The 17,873-nt window shown below is 44.6% G+C and overlaps 1 protein-coding gene across 1 annotated transcript in view; it reads left to right on the forward strand.

Moving 5' to 3' along the window:
- The first annotated feature begins 5,048 nt into the window (after nucleotides 1–5,048).
- Nucleotides 5,049–17,873, forward strand: part of rimbp2a (RIMS binding protein 2a) — a 100,745-nt gene continuing 87,920 nt past the window's right edge. The window contains exons 1-2 of the mRNA XM_041851676.2: nucleotides 5,049–5,132; nucleotides 16,190–16,333. The gene's annotated coding sequence lies outside the window, so the exon portion shown is untranslated. The remainder of the gene's footprint in view (nucleotides 5,133–16,189; nucleotides 16,334–17,873) is intronic.

Genomic DNA, 17,873 nt, shown 5'->3' on the forward strand with positions numbered 1-17,873 from the left:
CTCCTCCCACCAGCCTCCACTGGTATTTATAGTTTCACAGTCCTCACCAGGAGAGATGGACACAGCCAGAATCTGCGCAGCTAAGGCTAGTAAGTCTAGTATTTATAGATCACACCTCATTAGACCTATTCTCATCCTATATCCTTGTAATGTTAAGGTATGGAACCTTTCTGCATTCAATAGGAAATGGTGTTATAAACAATAATTGAAGGTGCCACTTGTTCCAGTGTGTTGTAGTGTATGTTGTTACAGCCCATGTCTATACTTTCGATAATGTAGAAGATGTCAGTAGGGATCACGGTCACTGTATCTGACTACGACATGAAGCTTCATGAGTTACGGTGATACCGGCGTGGTGTCAGTTTCTCCACTGGCCATGATCACAGGTGAGATTCCCCTCTAGTCACAGTTTTCCTTTTCTCATTTTCTCTTCCCTCATCCCTCTCTTCTGCTCCTGCTGTATGTGTGCCATATGGCTACACAGCAAGCAGCTCTGTGTGCAAGAATGCTAGGAGGAGAAAGACAACACATTGGGCTGTGTTTCAAGAACACAGATCTAATGAAGAGAATCTCCTGCATTAACACGTACCAACACACACCATAGGAACCATGGAAACTACTGAACCTGCTGCATTATCTCTGGAGGCACGACACATTCACACATGCAAACATTCACTCACACCTGTATTTAGCTGGATACATGCAGAGTTCTGCACACTACATGTTCTTACCTTTGCCCTTTCTGCCACACAGCTGCCTTTATTACATGACTAAGGAGGACCAGACCAACTGATATCAAAGGAATCCACTGCCAAGGAATATCGGGTTATCTGCAGCAAAGAAGGGAGGAGAGAGTTTAGTGAAAAAGAGTTGATGTAAGACAATTTGAGAAAGCATGGGAATCCATCCTCTGAGGTAATTATTTCCATGTCTGAAGTAAACTATACTGAACAAAAATATAAACTTAACATGTAAAGTGTTGGTCCCATGTTTCATGAGCTGAAATAATAGATCGCAGAAATGTTCCATATGCACAAAAAGCTTATTTCTCTCACATTTTGTGCACAAATTTGTTTACATCCCTGTTAGTGACCATTTCTCCTTTGCCAAGATAATCCATCCACCTGACATGTGTGGCATATCAAGAAGCTGATTAAACCACATGATCATTACACAGGTGCACCTTGTGCTGGGGACAATAAAAGACCACTCTAAAATGTACAGTTTTGTGTCACAACACAATGCCACTGATGTCTTTTGAGGGAGTGTGCAATTAGCATGCTGACTGCAGGAATGTCCACCAGAGCTGTTGCCAGATAATTGAATGTTAATTTCTCTACCATAAGCCGCCTCTAATGACGTTATAGAGAATTTGGCAGTATGTCCAACCGGCTTTACAACCGCAGACCATGTGTAACCTCACCATTCCAGGACCTCCACATCCGGCTTCTTCACCTGCAAGATTGTCTGAGACCAGCCACCCGGACAGCTGATGAAACTGAGGAGTACTTCTGTCTGTAATAAAGCCCTTTTGTGGTGAAAAACTCGTTCTGATTGGCAGGTCCTGGCTCCCTAGTGGGTGGGCCTGGCTCCCAAGTGGGTGGGCCTATACCTCCCAGGCCCACCCATGGCTGCGCCCCTGCCCAGTCATGTGAAATCCATAGATTAGGGCCTAATTAATTTATTTCAATTGACTGATTTCCTTATATGAACTGTAACTCAGTAAAATTGTTGAAATTGTTGCATGTTGCGTTTATATTTTTGTTCAGTATATGTTACAGCATACCAACTACACGGTTGGAGAACAGTCAACACAATAAGGTGTACATGAGCACTTATGTACACAACATGACCAAAAGTATGTAGAAAACCTGCTCGAACATCTCATTCCAAAATCATGCGCATTAATATGGAGTTGGTCCCCCCTTTGCTGCTATAACAGCCTCCACTCTTTTGGGAAGGCTTTCGACTAGATGTTGGAACATTGCTGCGGGGACTTGCTTCCATTCAGCCACAAGAGCATTAGTGAGGTCGGGCACTGATGTTGGGCGATTAGGTCTGGCTCGCAGTCGGCGTTCCAATTCATCCCAAAAGTGTTCGATGGGGCTGAGGTCAGGGCTCTGTGCAGGCCAGTCAAGTTCTTCCACACCGATCTCGACAAACCATTTCTGTATGGACCTCGCTTTGTGCACGGGAGCATTGTCATGCTGAAACAGGAAGGGGCCTTCCCAAAACTGTTGCCATAAAGTTGAAAGCACAGAATCGTCTAGATTGTCATTGTATGCTGTAGCGTTAAGATTTCCCTTCACTGGAACTAAGGGGCCTAGCCCGAACCATGAAATACAGCCCCAGACCATTATTCCTCCTCCACCAAACTTTACAGTTGGCTCTATGCATTGAGGCAGGTAGCGTTCTCCTGGCATCCGCCAAACCCAGATTCGTCCGTCGGACTGCCAGATGGCAGTCGACGCTTGACATTGCGCATATTGATCTTAAGCTTGTGTGTGGCTGCTCGGCCATGGAAACACATTTCATGAAGCTCCCGACGAACAGTTATTGTGCTGACTTTGCTTCCAGAGGCAGTTTGGAACTTGGTAGTGAGTGTTGCAACTGAGGACAGACGATGTTTATGCGCTATGCGTGTCAGCACTTGGGGGTCCCGTTCTGTGAGCTTGTGTGGTCTACCACTTCGTGGCTGAGCCGTTGTTGCACCTAGACATTTCCACTTCACAATAAAAGCACTTACAGTTGATCGGGGCAGCTCTAGCAGGGCAGAAATTTGACGAACTGACTTGTTGGAAAAGTGGCATCCTATGACGGTGCCACATTGAAAGTCACTGAGCTCTTCAGTAACGCCATTCTACTGCCAATGTTTGTCTATGGAGATTGCATGGCTTTGTGCTCGATTTTATACACCTGTCAGCAACGGGTGTGGCTGAAATAGCCAAATCCACTAATTTAAATGGATGTCCATATACTTTTGTATACGTAGTGTATGTGTTAACTTCATTGCTTTTCAATTCTTATTACCTAAATGCTGTGGGGACATTCATGTTTCATGCCTACAACAATACACCATGGTCATGTTCAGCAGGCATGACATGGGGTCTAATTTGAAACGGAATGAGGTACGCATTTCATTTCCTGTCGTTTAAAAACGACCCCGAGCTCTCTGTTTCTCCTTCTCCCTGCAGCAATACAAAAGTTCTCCAAGGTGAGTCATTAAGAAGCTGTGAGGTGTGTATGAATTTGGCAGAGTATGTGTATGAGTGTGCATGCGTGCAGTTTGCGTGTGTGTGCAAGGTTGAAAGGGAAGGCAGTCTGCTTTGGTTTGGGGTAACAGGACAGCTCTCCTCTAAGCCATCTTTTTTTAAAGGCACAAAATATTGGCGTCAGTTTTAAATAGGATTACATTTCACATTGCTCAACTGTAATTCTATTCTAGGCTAAAGAGTCACATGATAGAATGGCATTATTCAGTGAGAGAGTAGAACATGGAAATGTTCTAGATGACTAACAGGGTGAATGTATAGACTGATGTTTGCTTTCTCACCAGGTAGTAAAGCCCTGCTGTAAGAAACCCCAGCATCTGGAGAAAAAATAGTTAATGGGAACGTCCTAGAGCGGAAGCCTTCACTGGTGTAAAGGAGGGATTCTCTTATCTGAGCCTGGAGATACTTTCATCCTCAAGGTAAGATCAATGTTAGACTGATGGGTCACTGCCAACTATGTGTCACACAGACTGAGGATGTGTGTGTGAGTGTGTATGAATGAGAGCAGCATTTCAGTGTTATCTGTGAAATCAATCAAATTTAGGACCTAAAATGAAAATTCTCAGAAATTGTGAGACCAAGTTGTCATCTAGTGTTGTTCTTGTGGTAGTGAAAAAAGTGCTGACTACAATACATACAGTACTGTAGCATTTAGGCAGACAAATTACATTTCTAATTTCGAACAGCTATTGTAAAGACCCTTATAAAATAAACCATTATTTTGAGATTAAGCCAAGGAGCATCTGAGTACTGATAACAGATTATATAAAACCTGCGTGAGAATCTTCCATATCATGATGTATCCTGTGGTCTTTGTAGCCTAATCTGTATAATTCTCCCAGGGATATAAGCAGTATTAGTGTTGTGCCTAAGAGCAACCCTTAGCCGTAGTATACTGGCCATTATAATCTGGGTGGTTCGAGCCCTGAATGCTGATTGGTTGAAAGCCAATATCAGACCGTATACCACGGGTATGACAAAACATTTATTTTTACTCTTCCAATTATGTTGGTAACCAGTTTATAATAGCAATAAGGCACCTTGGGGGTTTGTGATATATGTCCAATATGACACGGCTAAGGGCTTTATCCAGGCCTAATTGCTTAATTAACCCTCTTAACCCTGTCAGTCACCATACAATGGTGTTTGTGATGGCTAATGACAGTGAGTGGATGGAAGAAGGAGGACAGGAGCAGAGCGGAGGGATGGAGAGGTAGATTTAGTTGTGGCTGATAAAAGCTGACCTGGCTCCAGCGGTTTCTCCTGTCATTGTAGTGCTGTGATACAATAATCCCCCTGCTCCCTCTTATATAACGGACTGGAGAATACATTAATAATCCCAGCCTGCCTCTGTGTCTGTACACACACTCACACATACACACACAGTCAGTCAGTCAGTGAGTGGGTGTAGCGAGCAGCAGAAGCGGCCTGTTATGGGGATAGCCAGGGAGCTCTGGATGCATGGCAGCAGCACTGGTAAACTAAGAACAGGTATCTGTGTTACAAGGAGGTGAAAGGCTTGAGCACCAGGTCATTGGATTTACACCTTATCTAGGGATGAAGCCGTATTGTGTATTGTGTGCATGTGTGTGAGCATGAGTCTGTTTTTAAATATACAAACTCTATATTTGTGGTGTGTCTGTGTTTGCCTGTGTGTGTGTTTACAGCATCCACATCTGTGTGTGTCTCTTTGTGATTTACGATGTGTGTGTGCCAGACTGCCAGGACATCATGCGAGGTCACAGGTCAAGTGACATTGAGGAGATTCTGAGACAGTCTCAGGCAGAGCTGCTGTGGATCCAGAGACAGCTGTCAATCATCGCTGCCAGGAACTCCCATCACCTGCAGGCCCAAGGGAAGGTAAGGCTCTGCCCACGTGAGCTCACTTTTGGTCTTCTTCTGACCTTGCCTTGACATTTTATGTTACAATTTGGGTTATATTGAAAAGGTATGCATATCCTTGTTATTGACTATAAGTCAATTGTCAATGTGTCCAGTAGAGGACAGCATAGCTCTCTGAAAGCACCAATGACCCTATGGTAAAAAGCATTGTCTGGATTCACCAATCAGAGGAAGAAAAAGGGTGAAATCCTTGTTGACGTGTTATTAGCATCTTCAGTGGGTGTGGCTAGAATGTCTTGTCAAATGGCACCTTGCTTCCTCAGACTCATTTACATTTTAAAGGGAGTGGTTGGAATTTGGCTGTCCAATCCCAACTAGGTTTTGCATTGTGCCTGAAAACCAACTGGCTTATAAAGAACTGTATCTAAGGACAGAGAGAAAGAGAGAGAGCGAGAGGGAGTGTGTACACTCAAAGCAGTTGGTGTTGCTAGGCCACAGAGCGGAGGAGAGTGAGTTTTTTTTCTCTCCCTCTCCATCCCTGTAACATAGAGATCTGCTAATGGCTAACCAATACCTGCTGCTGTTATGTTGTAATCTCTCTAAAAACACCACTCTGCTTTTAGAGGTATGATCTGGGATTGGGGAGGGCTGAGAGGGCACTGATGCTTATTGGTCTGTCAAGGTGACGGTTAGTTTTGATTGGGTCTGTCCTCTGGTTTTTGTTTTTTTCAATTAGTCCATGTCCTCCAGTACTTTAGCATAAGTGTCTTTTAGACATCCCACTATACCAAACCTATGATAAGGAGAGGTTACGTAGCAGTTAAAAAATACATGCATAAAGGAATCGAGAAAAAAAAGTGAGGGATGTATGTCAGTGTTTGAATGGGGGGGAATGATATGAATCATGGCTAAGAGGATGGAAAAAGCAGCATTGAGCAAAGTTAAGTGATCCAGGGGAGGAATCCATTGACGCAGTGGGCTCAGGTCATGCATTTCTCTGTTTTAGGAAGAGAGAGAGAGATGGAGAGTGCGAGACAGGGGTGTGAGGGCTGCTCAGGGACGGCTGCAGGTAGGAGATGCGTGTAAAGGAAACGCTCATCCATGATGCAATCATTTACATAGGCCAATGATATGAATGCTGACACACTTCAGTTGGTTTGTGTATGTGAATTCTTGTGACTGGGATGAAGAGGAGGGATGTGGACTGCACTGAGCATGCGCGTGAGAGAAAGAGAGGGAAGGGAGAGAGAGAAAGAGAGACGGAGAAGTAGAGTAGGGGAGTGATTGAGTGTGTCGTGGTCGAGAACCTGAGAGCGCTACTAAGGAGGAGAGAGCGCGAGAGAGAGCAGGAACACAAGCAAGTGACAGAGATGGTGTATGTGTGTTAGAGAGCACTAGTGTGTATCTGACTCTCGGAGGGTGTGTTGTTGCTTGAGTTTTCCTCTGAGAGGGCTGAGAGGCTCTCGCGCTATCTGTCTTTTGGCTCTCCGTTCGGCTAAGCCTGGGGAACGCTCACGCTGCACACGCTCGTAGGCACACACACACACCACTGCCGCGTCACCCTTGCCGGCCGGTGATGTGAAGGAGAGGGAGGATACAGTCGTTTTGACACAAAGGGGGAGCTGCCTTTGAGGTAGGGAGCTTTTTTACCCTCTGCACCACTAGTGTTGTGCCACTGTCTCAGCTGGAATTGTTATTGCCATATTCTTTAGCAAAATGCAGCATACACATTTCCGCAAAAGCATAGGCATATACATGCATGCTTACACTAAACACACACAAATCAAAATCAAATCAAAATGTATTGGTCACGTTCACATATTTTGCAGATGTTATCGCAGGTGCAACGAAATGCTTATGTTTCTAACTTCAACAGTGCAGTAATACCTAACAATACAAAACAATACACACAAATCCAAAAAAATTAAAATAAATGAATTAAGAAATATCAGAACGGGTAATGTCAGAGTCCGGAATATAAATATATATGTACACTATATCTAAAACAATATGTGGACATCCCTTCAAATTAGTGGATTCGGCTATTTCAGCCACACTCGTTGCTGGCAGGTGTATAAAATTCGAGCACACAGCCATGCAATCTCTGTAGACAAACATTAGCACTAGAATGGCGTTACTGAAGAGCTGAGTGACTTTCAACGTCAAAGGATGCCACTTTTCCTACAAGTCAGTTTGTCAAATTTCTGCCCTGCTAGAGCTGCCCCGGTTAACTGTAAGTGCTGTTATTGTGAAGTGGAATCATCTAGGAGCAACAACGGTTCAGCCGCAAAGTGGTAGGCCACACAATCTCACAGAACGGGACCGCCGAGTGCTGAAGCGCTTAGCGCGTAAAAATCGTCTGTCGTCGGTTGCAACACTCACTACCGAGTTCCAATCTGCGTCAGCACAATAACTGTTCGTAGGGAGCTTCATGAAATGGGTTTCCATGGCTGAGCAGCCGCACACAAGCCTAAGATCACCATGTGCAATGCCAAGCGTCGGCTGGAGTGGTGAAAGCTCACTGCCATTGGACTATGGAGCAGTGGAAATGCGTTTTCTGGATTGATGAATCACACTTCACCATCTGGAAGTCCGACGGACAAATCTGGGTTTGGCGGATGCCAGAAGAATGCTACCTTTCCGAATGCATAGTGCCAGCTGTAAAGTTTGGTGGAGGAGGAATAATGGTCTGGGGCTGTTTTTCATGGTTCGTGCTAGGCCCCTTAGTTCCAGTGAAGGGAAATCTTAACGCTACAGCAATGACATTCTAGACGATTCTGTTCTTCCAACTTTGTGGCAAGAGTTTGGTGAAGGCCCCTTCCTGTTTTAGCATGACAATGCCCCCATGCACAAAGCGAGGTCCATAGAGAAATGGTTTGTCGAGATCGGCGTAGAAGAGCTTGACTGGCCTGCACAGAGCCCTGATCTCAACCCCATCGAACACCTTTGGGATGAATTGGAAAGCCGCCTGAGAGCCAGGCCTGTCGCCCAACATCAGTGCCCGACCTCACTAATGCTCTTGTGGTTGAATGGAAGGAAGTACCTGCAGCAATGTTCCAACATCTAGTGGAAAGCCTTCCCAGAAGAGTGGAGGCTGTTATAGCAGCAAAGGGGGGACCAATTCCATATTAATACCCATTTTGGAATGAGATGTTCGACAAGCAGGTGTCCACATACTTTTGGTAATGTAGTGTATATAATGGAGTGTATGGACAGAATATGAATAGAAAAGGTGTGTACAGCAGTAGTTATATAGGATGAGCCTTGACTATAATACAGTATATACATATAAACTGGGTAAAACAGTATGTAAACATTATTCAAGTGACCAGTATTCAATGACTATGTACATGGTTGCACTCGCATCATGAACCAGATGTTATCCATGACACCCCTCTTCAATCCACTGAAGAGGAATATATCACGACTAACCAGGTGTGTTTGTGTGTGTGTGCTAGCACGCTTACGTGTTTGTGTGTTTGTGATTCGTACACGGTTGCCCATTGACATGTTTGCGTGGGCGATGCTTCTGTGTTGCAGAGAGAGAGCGACGTGTCTGTCTGCTGTGTGCCCCTCCTCAGCTCTACTCTGCTGTTATGAAAGACAGACTGCTTTGGCTGGGACTGCAGCTCTGAAACACTCTAGCCTGGGCTGGGCCAGGCTGAGTAGCTACATTAGACAGGACCATGGCTCCATGGAGCTGGGAAGGCCTGTGGAGAGCTTGTCTAGGCTACATGCATGGGTCTAAACATGTTAGTCTGTAGGACAGTGCAGGCTTTTGTGCTTCTGTCTAAGGCTAAATGGAGCTAGGCATGGCAGGGCAAGGCAGTGCTGTGTGGGGTTTGGCAGGGCCATATGCCATTTAACTGGGTTGGCTGGTGCCAGCAGGACCTGGCATGGGCTGTGGAGGGAGTGGGGAGAGTATAGGCTGGGTGAGGCTTCCTCATGGCTAGAGAGGTAGGATGGGTGGAACTGGGTAGGTAAAGCAGAGTTGAATATACCTGAGCAGATATGACCAGGTTCAATATTATTTTGGTGGACAAAGCCATTTGAGTGTGTGATAACTCAACTGGCTGGTTGGATTCCTCTAGGCCTAGGTGGCTTGTAAGGTAGAATTTCGTCCTATATGTCTTTTTTCAGATAGATGTGATGGTTTGTTGGATGTCTGATTGTCGGGTCATTCCACCTCAAAAAGCACAAGAAAGAGAATTTCGACACCCACCATCTCAGATTGTTCTGAAATAGTTTCTGTAGTTAGAAACAGATAAGATTAGCATTCCTGCAACATTATTTTGTTGAAATATGATTTGATCTCTGATAAATTAAGCTAATTGATTGCTCCCAAATTGGGCATTTTAAATTAAAGGATTCATGTAATATTCAATAAATATAGTACATAACATCCGATTTGAACCAAATCTAAATCTACCAATGAGTAAGACATGGGGATTCCAAAGAAATGGTCAAAAGCCACCCACGGACCCCCATAACCCACGCTAATCCCAACCCAACAACGAGTATACAGTATAATTTCTCTATGTTTGACAAGTAGTATGGAGCTGCGTCTCAGAGTATTGTTTTATCGTATGTAATGCATTCTCAGTGAATTTGGTGATGTTTATTTTTTTTACCTTGCTCAGAGAAATTAGTCTTTGAAGTTGTTAGGTTTATGTCCCATCCTACATCCTGATATTTATATTTTAGTCATTTAGCAGACACTCTTATCCAGAGTGACTTACAGTTAGTGAGTGCATACATTTTTCACACTGGCACCCCGTGGGAAACGAACCCACAACCCTGGCGTTGCAAGCGCCATGCTCTACCAACTGAGCTACAGGAGGGCCATGACCAGGTTCTGACCACTAGATGGTGCTGTTCCTGCTATTTGTTTTTTAAATTCTATATTATTTGATCAATGTTAAAGGGATAGTTCACCCAAATCACAAAATTAATATTGGTTCCTTGCCCTGTATGCAGTCTACGGACAAGGTTCGACAGCAACCTATGCTTTGGTTTTGTTGTCCACTGTTTCAAACTTTTTAGCATTTGTGGCACAAATCCAATGCAAGTCAATGGTACCTACAGTGGGGAGAACAAGTATTTGATACACTGCCGATTTTGCAGGTTTTCCTACTTACAAAGCATGTAGAGGTCTGTCATTTTTATCATAGGTACACTTCAACTGTGAGAGACGGAATCTAAAACAAAAATCCAGAAAATCACATTGTATGATTTTTAAGTAATTAATTTGCATTTCATCGCATGACATAAGTATTTGATCACCTACCAACCAGTAAGAATTCCGGCTCTCACAGACCTGTTAGTTTTACTTTAAGAAGCCCTCCTGTTCTCCACTCATTACCTGTATTAACTGAACCTGTTTGAACTCGTTACCTGTATAAAAGACACCTGTCCACACACTCAATCAAACAGACTCCAACCTCTCCACAATGGCCAAGACCAGAGAGCTGTGTAAGGACATCAGGGATACAATTGTAGACCTGCACAAGGCTGGGATGGGCTACAGGACAATAGGCAAGCAGCTTGGTGAGAAGGCAACAACTGTTGGCGCAATTATTAGAAAATGGAAGAAGTTCAAGATGACGGTCAATCACCCTCGGTCTGGGGCTCCATGCAAGATCTCACCTCGTGGGGCGTCAATGATCATGAGGAAGGTGAGGGATCAGCCCAGAACTTCACGGCAGGACCTGGTCAATGACCTGAAGAGAGCTGGGACCACAGTCTCAAAGAAAACCATTAGTAACACACCACGCCGTCATGGATTAAAATCCTGCAGCGCACGCAAGGTCCCCCTGCTCAAGCCAGCGCATGTCCAGGCCCATCTGAAGTTTGCCAGTGACCATCTGGATGATCCAGAGGAGGAATGGGAGAAGGTCATGTGGTCTGATGAGACAAAAATAGAGCTTTTTGGTCTAAACTCCACTCACCATGTTTGAAGGAAGAAGAAGGATGAGTACAACCCCAAGAACACCATCCCAACAGTGAAGCATGGAGGTGGAAACATCATTCTTTGGGGATGCTTTTCTGCAAAGGGGACAGGACGACTGCACCATATTGAGGGGAGGATGGATGGGGCCATGTATCGTGAGATCTTGGCCAACAACCTCCTTCCCTCAGTAAGAGCATTGAAGATGGGTCGTGGCTGGGTCTTCCAGCATGACAACGACCCGAAACACACAGCCAGGGCAACTAAGGAGTGGCTCCGTAAGAAGCATCTCAAGGTCCTGGAGTGGCCTAGCCAGTCTCCAGACCTGAACCCAATAGAAAATCTTTGGAGGGAGCTGAAAGTCCGTATTGCCCAGAGACAGCCCCGAAACCTGAAGGATCTGGAGAAGGTCTGCATGGAGGAGTGGGACAAAATCCCTGCTGCAGTGTGTGCAAACCTGGTCAAGACCTACAGGAAACGTATGATCTCTGTAATTGCAAACAAAGGTTTCTGTACCAAATATTAAGTTCTGCTTTTCTGATGTATCAAATACTTATGTCATGCAATAAAATGCAAATGAATTACTTAAAAATCATACAATGTAAATTTTAGATTCCGTCTCTCACAGTTGAAGTGTACCTATGCTAAAAATTACAGACCTCTACATGCTTTGTAAGTAGGAAAACCTGCAAAATCGGCAGTGTATCAAATACTTGTTCTCCCCACTGTATATTAGCATTTTCATGCTTCATGTTCAAATCATCCTAAAGTATCAAAAAATTGATTGTGTAACTGTATGTTATGTTAGATGATTTGGATATGATGCGTGAAAATGTTAATATACATTTTACATTTACATTTTAGTCATTTAGCAGACGCTCTTATCCAGAGCGACTTACATGAGCAATTAGGGTTAAGTGCCTTGCTCAAGGGCACATCGACAGATTTCTCACCTAGTCCGCTCAGGGATTAGAACCAGCAACCTTTCGGTTACTGGCACAACGCTCTTAACCACTAAGCTACCTGCCGCCCCAAATGCATGCCCCATATAGACATGCATTTGAAACAGTGGCCAGGTAAACAAAACCAAAGCATGGGGTGCTGTTGTACCTTGTCCATAGACTGCTTACAGGGTAAGGAAACCAATGTCATTTTATATTTTGGGTGAACTATCCCTTTAACATTTAGGGGGGGGGCGGGGAATAAAAATAAATCACACCTAATAGCAGGAACAGCACTATCTAGTGGTCAGAACCTGGTCATATCAGGATGTAGGATGGGACCTAAATCCAACAACTTCAATTACTAATTTCTTTGAACAGGAGAAAAAAAACATCACCAAATTCATTGAGAATGTATTACATAGGATGAAAAACAGCACTCTGTGCCGCAACACCATGCTACTTGTCAAACATAGAGAATTTATATTGTATACTCGTTGTTGAGATTGGCGTGGGGTGGTCTGTGGGTGGCTTTTGACAATTTCTTTGGAATCCTTATATCTTACTCATTGTTAGAATTTTTGGGGTCCAAATCGGATGTTATGTACTATATTTAAAATGGCCAATTTGGGTGCAATCAATTAGCTTAATTTCTCAGAGATCAAATTATATTTCAACAAAAGAATGTTGCAGGAATGATAATCTCCTCCGTTTCTAACTACAGAAACAATTTCAGAACAATCTGAGATGGTGGGTGTCATGGCTTGGTGAAATGACATAGAACGACCCTCTCTCTGGTCTTAATGGCTTGTGAATGAGATGTCTCGCATATGTGTCCAACTGCCACTTTTCCTGCTATATGAGCTGGTTGGCTGATCCACAGGCTGGCAGGTTTGTCTGGCTAGCTTCCTGCCTGTTTTCCTGGTTGGTGTTGTGGCTGTTGGTCTGTCTGTTAGGGGGGCTGTTGTGTGTGGGTACCAGCTGACAATCAGTCTTCGAATGGTAAGTGATACTGATTTGCACAGCACCGTGTGTGTATGTCAGGATTAGGAAATCCTCCCCTGGAAGGTTCAGTTTAAGACCCCAAACACGTTCATATCTTAGGAATTAAATAATAAATTGCCCAGATAAAACACACACCTGTGGTCTTGGCTCTTGGTGTTATTGTGGCTTAGTTCGTGTGGTTGGAAGACCTTCCGATCAGAGGTCACTCAAGGGCCAAAGCTATGTTGTCTGAAAAGCTTTTAGAGGGACTGTAAATTGATGTTCTGACAAGCTTGTCTTTCAGACACATTTTTCTCATAATACACTATGGTCATTAAACATTTCAGAGAGAAAGATGTATCACATAAGAGTGGGAGCTAGACAGAACAGGAAGACAGAGGGGGAGCCATTACGTCGTACGGGAAGGCTTTCAAAGTAGTGCACTACAGGTTGCTTTTGTCTAGGTGGATACGTTGCTTTTTATATCTCTAGATATTGGAGTGCCTGAGCTGGCTAAGTGCCTCGCTTAGGGGCTCAACAGGAGCACTACACCTCACTAGGGATTTCAAACTGCAGCTGCCCAACTTCCAGTCCTATATCATTCCCCCAAAATGCTTTGTGAGAGGCCTGGATGTCACATCGGCTCACAGGCCGGCCCTGTCTCTCGCTTTTTCCTTCCACAGAGCTGTGTGTGGGGTGAGCGGGTCTGAGGAGTTTATCTGTGTTTGCTCATCAACTACAGTCGTATGAAAAAGTTTGGGCACCCCTCTGAGGCTGCATAATAATTTACTCTGTCGTCACAGAAAATGATCACAGTGGCATGCCATTCATTTTCTAATAAAAGCTGAGTACTGGGGTATTGTCCAGACAAAGATTTTTAGTGTAGCAATATTAAGTTGTATGAAATTAAATCAGATGTGAAAAATAGGCTATGCAAAAATTTGGGCACCCTTCTGTTGATTTGAATACCTGTAACTACTTAGCACTGATTAATTGGAACACACAATTGGTTTGGTGAGCTCATTAAGCCTTGAACTTCATAGACACATGCATCCAATCATGAGAAAAGGTATTTAAGGTGGCCAATTGCAAGTTGTTGTTCTCTTTGACTCTCCTCTGAAGAGTGGCAACATGGGGGCCTCAAAACAACTCTCAAATGACCTGAAAACAAAGATTGTTCAACATTATGGTTTAGGGGAAGGATACAAAAAGCTATCACAGAGATGTAAGCTGTCAGTGTCCACTGTGAGGAACATTTTGAGGAAATGGAAGACCACAGGCACAGTTCTTGTTAAGGCCAGAAGTGGCAGGCCAAGTAAAATATCGGAGAGGCAAAGGCGAAGGATGGTGAGAACGGTCAAAAACAGCCCACAGACCACCTCCGTAGACCTACAACATAATCTTGCTGCAGATGGTGTCACTGTGCATCGTTCAACAATTCAGCGCACTTTGCACAAGGAGAAGCTGTACGGGAGAGTGATGCGGAAGAAGCCTTTTCTGCACACACACCACAAACAGTGTCACTTGAGGTATGCAATCGCACATTTGGACAAGCCAGCTTCATTTTGGAATAAGGTGCTGTGGACTGATGAAACAAAGATTGAGTTATTTGGTCATAACAAGGGGCGTTATGCATGGCGGCAAAAGAACACAGCGTTCCAAGAAAACACTTGCTACCCACAGTAAAATTTGGTGGGGGTTCCATCATGCTGTGGGGCTGTATGGCCAGTGCCGGTACTGGGAATATTGTTAAAGTTGAGGGTCGCATGGATTCCACTCAATATCAGCAGATTCTTGGGAATAATGTTGAAGAATCAGACACAAAATTGAAGTTACGCCGGGGCTGAATATTTCAACAAGACAACGACCCAAAACACTGCTCAAAATCTACCCGGGCATTTATGCAGAGGAACAAGTACAATGTTCTGGAATGGCCATCCCAGTCCCCAGACCTGAATATCATTAAGAATCTGTGGGATGATTTAAAGCAGGCTGTCCATGCTCGGCAACCATCAAACCTAACTGAAGTGGAGATGTTTTGTAAGGAGAAATGGTCCAAAATACCTTCATCCAGAATCCAGACACTCATTAGAGGCTATAGGAAGCGTCTAGAGGCTGTTATTTTAGCAAAAGGAGGCTCTACTAAATATTGATGTGATTTTTCTGTTGGGGTGCCCAAATGTATGCACCTGTCTAATTTCGTTTTGATGCATATTGCACATTTTCTGTTAATCCAATAAACCTCATTTCACTACTGAAATATTACTGTGTCCATCAGTTATTTGATAGATCAAAATGAAATTGCTGATCCAAACACCCAATTATTTATAAATGGAAATCATGGAAATTGTCAGGGGTGCCCAAACTTTTTCATACGACTGTACTATTAACACACACACACACACATACGCACATACACACCGCACGCACACACATAAACACACACCTCCCTCCCTGAGGGGATGGAGTGTTTAGACAGAGTCATGGGGGAGACATGTCCACTTGAGGGTGGCTAATTTCAGCAGACAGGGACAGAGGCAGCATTAGTGTTCCCTTGAGTCAGCTGTCCCGTCAGACTGGCCCAACTCTGCCCTGGATCCCTAGTTCCATTCAGTCACAGCCACAGTCACAACCCTATCCCCTCCCTACTGTATGACAGTTCCTGGGGAGGAGCTATGCCTGGGCACACATGTCATCATGTGAGACTGGCAGTTATGAAATCATCTCATCTCCTATGTCTTCCTGTACAGTTGTCTTACAGAAGTTACTAGCTCAGTTGGTAGAGCATGGCGCTTGCAACGCCAGGGTTGTGGGTTCGCTTCCCACAGGGGTGTATGCACTCACTAACTGTAAGTCGCTCTGGATAAGAGCGTCTACTAAATGACTAAAATGTAAATGTAGCACTGGGGGATGCTAAAAACATTCATTTGGGGTATGGTCCTGTTTTTGGATTGAATTTATTACGTCCTTGGTTTAAGGGATGGCACCATTTGCAGGGCAGTCGTCTCCTTAGACCAGATTTCTTAGTGGCCCTCTAAATCTAGAACACCCAAAATGCCCCACCCTGTTTTTTTCCCTCAGGTGGTCTCCCATTCAAATACTGACCAGGCACAAGCCTATTCAGCTTCCTCTTTCAAAAGCCTACATGGAGATTCAGGATAAGACTGCTGGCTAGCGTATATCTTTCCCTCCTTCTCTTGCAGCTGAGACATGAGGTTACACCCCTGCACTCCACAGTTCTTTCATCCCACAACGTGAGCCTCTTCCGCCTTCTGGAGGATAGAAACCGAGCCCTAAAGCTTGAGGTGGCCACCCTTCGCCAGGAGAAACAGCAGTACAGGACACTGGTGAGCCTGAACCTTCGCCTCTCTCCTCCACACAACTAGCCCAGACAGCACTCAATCACTAAAAGGTGTTCTGTTATGGGCCATCTATTCTCCAGAGTACAGCATATTACACCATATCTGTGTTTTTGATCAGTCTCCATCTATCCAGATAACCCTCAGTTTGGGCCTTCAAGGCATTGGTTAAGTCCTGATCATGTTTTATCATATTCTTTACTGCATTTACTTTGATCACAATCTTTGTCCTCATAGAATGTATATTGTATAGACTAGCGAGTGTATGTTTCGTTCCTTTATGGCATATAAGGTCTTTATGGCAAGCTCTCATGCAAAGCAGATGTTGTGTTCTTTGTCATGCCACTGTGTATTGTGCAGTCAGGAGAGTGTATAAAATATAGAGGAGAAGTGAAGAGCAGAATAGACGAGAACAGGGGAAGGGGAGGAAGTCCTCTGGGGCTCACCCTGGTCCCATGGGTGAAGGTGCAAAAGCTGTTGTCCTGGCAACAGGCCCACTTGCATGATAGGGACAGATTGGTAAGTGCTACTGGTCGGTAGTCATTTAGGCAGGTTACCTTAGTGTTCTTGGGCACAGAGACTATGGTGGTCTGCTTGAAACATGTTGGTATTACAGACTCCAACAGGGAGAGGTTGAAAATGTCAGCGAAGACACTTGCCAGTTGGTCAGCGCATGCTCGGAGTACACGTCCTGGTAATCCGTCTGGCCCTGCAGCCTTGTGAATGTTGACCTGTTTAAAGGTCTTACTCACATCGGCTACGGAGAGCGTGATCACACAGTCATCCGGAACAACTGATGCTCTCATGCATGTTTCAGTGTTACTTGCCTCGAAGCGAGCATAGAAGTAATTTCGCTCGTCTGGTAGGCTCCTGTCGCTGGGCAGCTCGTGGCTTTGTAGTCTGTAATAGTTTGTGAGCCCTGCAACATCTGACGCGCATCGGAGCCGGTGTAGTACGATTCAATCTTAGTCCTGTATTGACGCTTTGCCTGTTTGATGGTTCGTCGGAGGGCATAGCGGGATTTGTTATAAGCTTCTGGGTTAGAGTCCCACTCCTTGAAAGCGGCAGCTCTATTCTTTAGCTCAGTGTAGATGTTGCCTGTAATCCATGGCTTCTGGTTGGGGTATGTACGTACAGTCACTGTGGGGACGACGTCATCGATGCACTTATTGATGAAGCCAGTGACTGATGTGGTGTACTCCTCAATGCCATCGGAAGTTTCCCGGAACATATTCCGGTCTGTGCTAGCAAAACAGTCCTGTAGCTTAGCATCTGCTTCATCTGAGTCACTGGTACTTCCTGCTTTAGTTTTTGCTTGTAGCAGGAATCAGGAGGGTAGAATTATGGTCAGATTTGCCAAATGGAGGGCGATGGAGAGCTTTGTACACATCTCTGTGTGCGGAGTAAAGGTGGTCTATCGTTTTTTTCCCTCTGGTTGTACATTTAACATGCTGGTAGAAATAAGGTAAAACAGATTTAAGTTTCTCTGCATTAAAGTCCCCGGCCACTAGGAGCGCCGCCTCTGGAT

The sequence above is a fragment of the Coregonus clupeaformis genome, chromosome 27, assembly GCF_020615455.1.
Source record: "Coregonus clupeaformis isolate EN_2021a chromosome 27, ASM2061545v1, whole genome shotgun sequence".
Taxonomy (NCBI): Eukaryota; Metazoa; Chordata; class Actinopteri; order Salmoniformes; family Salmonidae; genus Coregonus; species Coregonus clupeaformis.